Here is an 8,065-nt window from a genome sequence, read left to right as displayed (position 1 = left end):
GGTTATTCTCTCAGCAGGTGGAGAGTATGACCAACCAGGATAGCATTATTCTCAGTTATCACTGTTGATGTAGTCAGGCTGCAAGGTCACACATTTGGTGTTTTCATCCAGTTAAGATGTCATGCCAGAGGGCCATGTAATCACCATCTTTATCATTTACAGGGTTATTGTTTATTTCACCCAGTTGTCTTATCCTGATGGATTCCATTTGGCGTGTGGGTGGCTGCTGACAGGCGTTAAGTTGAGTATACAGTGCACTAGAGAGGTTAATAGGACTCTAAGGAGAACAACAGTCAAAGATTGAAAAAGTTCCCAGAGTAGAGATTCCCAGGAGCCAAGATTTAACCAGTTAAGTAACTCAAGTGTGTGTCAAAAAGTTATTTACAGAGGCACAACATGATGTACTAGCAATTCCATATCTTCATGATTACTGAGGACAGAATGCACATGGAGGTGTTTCATTTCGGGACGTGGTGCAGTCGGTGAGCTTTCACCTCAATTAGGCCTTTATATGATGTGAGCAATCAGGTAATTAAATGAGAGGCATTTCTATGAAAACAAAAGAAAAAGGTTAATAGTTATAGTAATTCTAATAGATTCAGTTTCTGAGTTTGGAGAGCAGCCAGTTGAAAAGATTTCTAGATGTCGGGTTCCAAGCATCTTCAGACGGAGTGAAGGCAAGCATTGGCAATCTGACATATTTTCCTGGCTTGCAGTTTGAATGCCTCTAGTGATCTTTCTGAGTGGCCACATAGCCACGGGCATGAAGATTATCCACACATGAGCCATTGTGGTGATTTCTGTGAAGCTTACACCAAGCTGTCTAGCTAATTTAGCTTCCATGGCTTTGGGAAAAGGGCAGTTTTAGTTTCATAATGATTCCAAGTCATAAGAGTGGGAGAAAATTGGAAACGTTAGCTTGGAGAGTTCTAGCCACATATTGGCAGAAACTAGAATTCAGCATCCAGCCCAGTTTCTACGGGCCGAAAACAAAACCTCAGAAACAATTACCATAAAAAAGAATGCAGTCTTGCCATTTGCAGTGACATGGATGGAGCTAGAGAGTATAATGCTGAGGGAAATAAGTCAGAGAAAGACAAATACCATATGATTTCACTCATATGTGGAATTTAAGAAACAAAACAAATGAGAAAAGAGAAAAGAAAAAGAGAGAGAGAGAAACCTCTCTTAGGAGAGGAGGAATCTTAGATTGGACTTTCTAGAACCTCTCGAGGCTAGGAAGCCAAGCCCAGGATTTCTCCAGTTGCTTCCTGTTACATGCAGAACAGAATCTTAATGAATTTACACAAACACATAAATTGTCATGAAAAATAAGACTTTTTGATAAGATTTTCTATGAATTCTGGGGGAATCATGTAGGGAGAATAAGATAATTGTTTCACCCTTTGTTGCAAAGATACACTTTACCAAATTGCCGCAAGTTATAGATAGCTTAAAAGAGAGGAGAACAGGGGGTCCTGTCAATATGGAAAACAAAACAATAAAGAACTGGCTTTGTTTTAAATGAACTCATGAAAATTATAATCATGATCAGTTCATTCGGTCTTATGTAATTCTTTTTTGTTTTGCTTCATCTTGGGTTAGCAACTTTTTGAGTCAGTTTTCCATTAAAGTTTTAGAAATCTTTACCCAGTTCACTGTTATGATCTTAGAGTAAGCAGGATACTGCACTTTAGAGTACTTGTCACGATCTTTTCCTTGAATCTCTTTAAAGGTGAAGCACTTTTGTCTGTAGTTCACTGTCAATGTTTTCAGAGAAGACTCAAGGGTAAAACAATAACTGTCTATGAGTGGCAGTAGACTTTAAAGTAGCCACAGTTAAAGATACGGTGAGAGTTCACATACACATACCACAAAAATTAGGCAGTTGACTTAGTTATCCATTCAACCAAAGTGACAAAAGATCTCAAAGGCAATAACACAAAGTTACATCGTTATAAAAAATACCTTACCTCTTTTAACAGAGAAGACTCAGTTATTTTTCTAAGTAATTAAAGGCCTGGTAAAGACAAAGCAAAGCACCAGAAATATTTTTTTAAGCCACAAGAATCTTTGTTTCCTAGGGAGATTACATTAGAGGTAAAGAAACTATGTATAATTTCTTATTAAAGTAGATCTGTAATCTTAAAAAAAAAACAACTGTCCTTTTAACAGAGAGAAAACCAGATTCTAATTCTGCCTCGGCAGACCTTTAATATTAAAATTCTTCATTTTTTTAACTTAAATAAATCCATTCCAGTCTTGACCACATGAAAGTCATTTCTCAAGAGTCTTTTTCCACAAACCTTCTACAGCTTTTTATATCCATTCACCTTTTGCCCTGTCTTCTTCCTTTCTTAATCTGAAACAGTCATTTTACTGTAGGACGAAATTACTTTCCTTTTTCTTTTACCAAAAAACACCCTCATGTCACTAATACCTTTTCTTATCCAAATAACACGTTCTATTTTCCTTACCTATTTTTCATATACACTCTTCTTTTTTTACCCATATTATTTCTAATAGTTTTATTTTTACATATTGATTGTAAATTTTAACTAATAATCTTTGCTTTTCCAGTGAAGAATAGGAAGCAGGCAAGTGTGAACTGTCTTTCATATATTACCATTCTGCGGTAGGTCAGCACTTTATAAGCACGTTTCATAATTTTTAAAAATATATTCTTCCCCATAGTAAATTTTTCATTGTGGCTCAAGAAATGTTCATTAAAAGGCCCAAATATCTCTCTGTTAAAAAAAAAAAAAGCCAAAACTAGATAAACCTAAACTTACACTTCACATTTAATGTTTATTTGGAAATGATGTCGATACTCAGTGAATATCCATAATTTTGTTTAACTTAGTGTAAACTTTTATTTACATTTGTTTAAATTACTGGCTTTTAAGTTATGCTTAGATTAGACATCAAACAGCTAACCATCATCTCAAGTTATTTTTCTTGTTGATAAATTTTTTGTATTTAAATTCGATTAGCCAACATATAGTACGTCATTAGTTTTTGATGTAGTGTTCATTGATTCATTAGTTGTGTATAACACCCAGCGCTCATCACATCCCGTGCCCTCCTTAATGCCCATCACCCATTTACCCCATCCCCCCACCCACCTTCATGTTGACAAATTTTAAGACATGCCTGCTTTTATTAAACCAACAAACTTAAACTGGCTTTTATTTATCAAAGATTATCTCAGATTATTTGAACTTGAAAAACATTTGTGTTAGTTTCTATACTTGTGAGAGTATACTGGATTTTTATAAATGCTTAATTTTCTTTAAGCCGATTAAATGGAGCTCTTTACAAATTAATTTTGGCAATACTGTCCAGAGGTAGAGAAATATCACATATCTATAACTTACATAGACACAATAAACATACAGACAAATACCAACAGAGATCTTATAGATTTTGTTTTAAAAATTTCACCCATGTCTCAGAACTCAAAAGAACAGTTAAATCCAAATTGTGTTTCTGACAGATGAACTAAGTTAAGGTTACCTGCTCAGATGGCCAAACTTTTTTGCTGAGGATTTTTTATTTGCGTGCTGTAAGGTTCCTTTTAGAGCTGTTTTTGAAGTCATTTTGTCTTTTAGAAGCCTCTGCATACTGATCAGAGAATGTATTCCACTGTCTCTGAGAGGTTTAGAATCCTCTCTTTTAAGGATGCCCCTTAAGGTGGACTTATCTAAGTTAAAATTTCCACAAAGTGGCCACTACAATTGCAAAAGTTCACCCATTCACCAAAAAGACATCAGATTCTGGTCTATAGACTAGGTAGATCCCATCTGTGTCTTTAGATTCCCTCAGACATCTTACCTGTGAGGGGCCCTGATTCCCAACAGGTGCTCCAAAACACAGGAAATCATGTGTTTTCTTCCCTTTTGCACAGAATAGAGTGACTTACCGAGAAGCTTCAACAAACAGGAACCAAAAGGAGCCTGCACAGTACAGTTGGAGAGCTCAAAACACAGAGAGTGGAACTCAGATCCCAGACACACTTAGCCTCAAACTCCAGGGTTGGTGAGAAAGCCGTGAGCTCAGTGGGCTCTGTGGGGACCGCTGTCTGTTTTGTCATTAGCCTCAGAGTCACTGGGGGTCTTCTTTGGACCCCACTGCCAGTGAAATGTCAATTCAGGAATCACAGAAGTAAACCACTGAACCATTGAAATAGGAATTAGTAAAAGTTTACTGTGCGCACACCAGTAAGACAGTTTGCCACCAGGAGCCCTCAAACCAGAACCTGGAATGAGGCGCAGGGGTATACGTTATAAAGCAGCTTAGATAGTGAGAAAGCTAACTGTTTATTCTTCACAATGGTTGGTTGTAGTATTAGAATTTTCTTAAACGGTAGGTAATTGGTCAGTGGTCGCCTCATGGCAACCTTGGGAAACAGTTCATAAGCAAGAAATGACCCAGCTCAAGTTAGTCTTTGAAAAGTATGTAGATTAAGGTTTGTATTTCTAAACTGGTTTTGTCTGCTAAGAGAATATTCCAGGCTGGTCTCCATTTGTTTTTGATTTTAACACGTGCATAGTCATGTACATATCTAAATTATTTTTAATGAGTTATCTACATAAACAAATGAGGGGGTGAAGAAAAGGAACATTTAAATAATTATACTGAAAACATGTGCTTTGTCAAACATTTATTAATGCATCATAAAAAGTTTCCAAGAGCATATGTGAATTCATAAAACCTGTCAGGGGAAATGGATGCTCTTTAAAAAAAAAAAAGCTTGTGAAATTATTGCTGAGTGTTTGCGGTGTTTCCTGAGTAATGGAAAAATAACTGTACAAATATTAATGTGGCCAAACAAAAACCAATTTGATCAGTGCAGGAAACCATAGCAACTCATCTTTTTCACTCTGAAATAACAGAAAAAATTGTAACCTGACAAGGATCTCAAAACACTATATTTCTGCCTAAGCATTGTTTAATTTTATATTATTTATGCCCATAGAATTATTCAATTATAGTCTCCATTGTCTAAAAGTTTTTCCCTCGGAATTTTATGGACAAAGGGAAAAAAGATGTGTGGTTTATTTTATTACTTCTGATAGGAAAGTGCATATTTTACTAATACTTTTACCCCAGGAATACCAAAGGTTCTGTGTAATAAAAATTTGAAAAAAAGTAAAAGAGGATTTTATATCAACTGCTAGGAAATCAAGATGGCAGGGCATAATTTGGGGGGCTTTTTAAACCCACATGGAAAAGCCAGTATAGCTTCTCAAGTCCTATCAGACAATGATGTTATAATCTAGAGCCTGTTTCAAATGCTCGTTTAGCTCCTCTAAACATAAACAGCTTCACATTTGCCCATCTGAATATCTTTGAGAACAAATTCCTGCTGCCTTTGGTCCAGAAAAATGGTCCTGATTCTCAGGACAGGAAGGTGTTGTCCCCTTCATTGGCGTAGCTGCAGCGAGCACTCTGGTTGCCCTGGTAGTCTTCCAGGCAGGGTCTTCTCCCACCACCTCCTCAATTAAAACAGCTCTAAGTGTTCATGGTGTGTTTTCTAAGAAGCTTTGGTTTAAATAAAGGCTTCTGACCAAAAATATGTAAAACTTTTGGACCAACTAACGGCTAGATGCTACCATTTTCTTGCCTTCTTTCCCCTAGAAATCTTTCCTTGAAAGGAAGTACTAACATATCTTTTTGATGAAACATGGTATAAAGACACTCTTTCACTTATCTTATTTAATTTTAACGTTGAAGTTAAACCTTTTTAGAGGTAAACTGTAATATAAAATAAAAATGCAAAAGGTTAGAAGTATTTTTGCTCCTTCAAACGTAAGTTAGCTCACACAGACTTATTCCTTTTTCAGTGAGTGTGTATGGGTGGGGGAGGGAGGGGGTTTGTTCCAGCTTTCATTTATATGCATTTAAATATTTCAGGATCAAGCATAACGTGGCTAGGAGAAAAGCAAGGCCTCATTGTATTATACATAGAAATTAAGCTTTAATACAGTGTACGCTCTACAACTTTTAGTAAGATTTATACTTTGAAAATGTTTGCCTTAAGGAGGACACTTGTCATGATGAGCACCAGGTGTTGTATGGAAGTGTTGAATCACTAAATTCGTCTCCTGAAACTAATATTACACAGTATGGTAACTAACTGGAATTTAAGTAAAAACTTGGAAAGAAAAAAATATTGGTCTTATTTTGTCAAGAAAATGGCATTCGATGTGGAGAAAATGGCTTGTATGTCTAGGGCAGGGGACTCGGATGAGGAAATAGTGAGGTAGAAGATGAGAAAGAGAGTTCAGAGACAAATTGTGAAATCATTGACTTTCGAAATTAGAAAAACCGGCCAGGTCATTTATGTTAGCCTTCTCTCTGATGCACAGACTCCTTCCGCAGCATCGCTAAAAAGCCACCACAGTCTCTTCTCCCTGCTGTGTCAGTGAATGTGTAACTTCCACCCATTTCATTGTTTTACAGCTCTCATGACCGAAACTTCTTCCTGGTGTCAGAACTGTAACTTCCGCCATCAGTCTTATTTTGCCTCTGGAATGCCAGCGAATCTTTTGTCTATGTCAGTTCTTTTGACTGTTAAGAATCATTAAGAACAATACTGTGGTACGCTTCTTGTGTGATGTATGGCAGTCACCTTGCATAAGCTCTGACGGTTTGCTCTTTGCCCAGAAGAGAGCTGTATCTGCTTAATAGTAACATTCACAAACACGTATGTAGTTCTTATGATGCGTCCGGCACTCTTACATATGCTAATTTATCAGTCTTCACAACCTCTCTGTGAGGTAGGTATCATTACTATGACCTTTTTTTCAGATGAAGAAACTGAGGTTAAGTAATTTAAACAAGGTTACATAGCCAGTGAACAATAGAGCCAGACCTTCAAGATATCAAATCCTGGTCTGAGTGACTTTTTTTCTTTGTTTGTTTGTTTTTGTGGACAGGTCCTGCCGCAGGTTTATTTGCACAAATAGCACAGGAGAACACCAGCCCCACGCAGACAGAAGCCTAGGGGACACACCAGTCCTTCTGTCCTCACGTCAGCTCCAGTGTAGAGGCATCTCTGGGAGCCTGAGCCGCAGCAAAAGCTAGAGCCGGAGTCGCAGCTGCAGCCTGGGCCTTGGTTTGAGCCTTGGCCTTGGTCTTTGGTCGACAGAGCCTGAGAGCCTTGGCAACGTGGGCGCGAGCAGGTTTCCCGAGCTTGAGGTGAGTGCTGTAGGCAAGTCAACTGAGCTTGCAGATGCCACCCTTTGGGGTCTTGGGCTTGACCTGCTCGGGCTTGACAAGGGCATTGATAGCCCTGGCACGTGCACTCATGGCTTACGTCTTCTTCAGTCCCTTCTTGTGCTTCTTGGCAAAGTGCACGTTTCTCCAGAACTTGAAGTCAACCCCCTGAAGAGCTTCCAATCTCTGCGACCAGGTTTCCTTGATGCCATTTCTGTGGTGTTCTCATGGTGTGTGGTGTGGTTCTTGGGCTTGACCATGTCTGCACCAGAGCGCGTGGCTCCCGAAGTGCCTCAGACCAGCAGAGAAAGAGGATGACTTCTTTGGTAACCCATTTCTAGTATCTTTGCATTTGAAGAGGGAGCCGGGGGAGGTAAAGCGAAATGCTAAAGCTAGAAAACTCCATCCATGGATTATCAGAAATGGACCTTCGAGCTCTATTTCCCACTTGCAGATTATTCCACAGTGAAGGCGCTTCTGTTTTGTACATGACTCTTCATGACTTTGTTGTTTGAAGTCAGATTTCTGTTTAACTTCTTAAAACCAGTTGCAGAGTAACAGAGTCGGGAGTGCTGTTTACTGTGTTGTGTGCATCGTGTGAATTAGTCTCTTTGTCTTCTTTGTTTTCAAAATCAATAATTAAGTACTTATATTATGCAAAAATCACAGATCTTAGTAGTTTCATTTTAGGAAATGGTCATGCTTTGGAGCAAAGAATGTGTTCATCTTCCAACTGTACCCGAGCCCGTTTTAATGGTTACATCTTCATTTTCATACCTCTGTCTGCACTTTCATCCCTTGCTCAAAAGATTGCATCACCATGAATCACTATTTATTAACGTTA

The 8,065-nt window shown here is 38.2% G+C and overlaps 1 pseudogene; it reads right to left on the bottom strand.

The window, feature by feature from the left end:
* Window positions 1–7,032: 7,032 nt before the first annotated feature.
* LOC113242211 (60S ribosomal protein L29-like) lies at window positions 7,033–7,481 on the bottom strand (annotated as a pseudogene).
* Between the last annotated feature and the right edge of the window lie 584 nt (window positions 7,482–8,065).

Source organism: Ursus arctos, chromosome X (assembly GCF_023065955.2).
Source record: "Ursus arctos isolate Adak ecotype North America chromosome X, UrsArc2.0, whole genome shotgun sequence".
In the NCBI taxonomy this organism is placed as follows: Eukaryota; Metazoa; Chordata; class Mammalia; order Carnivora; family Ursidae; genus Ursus; species Ursus arctos.
Note: the sequence above shows the minus strand (reverse complement) of the source record. Positions and strands in the feature narration are given on the sequence as shown.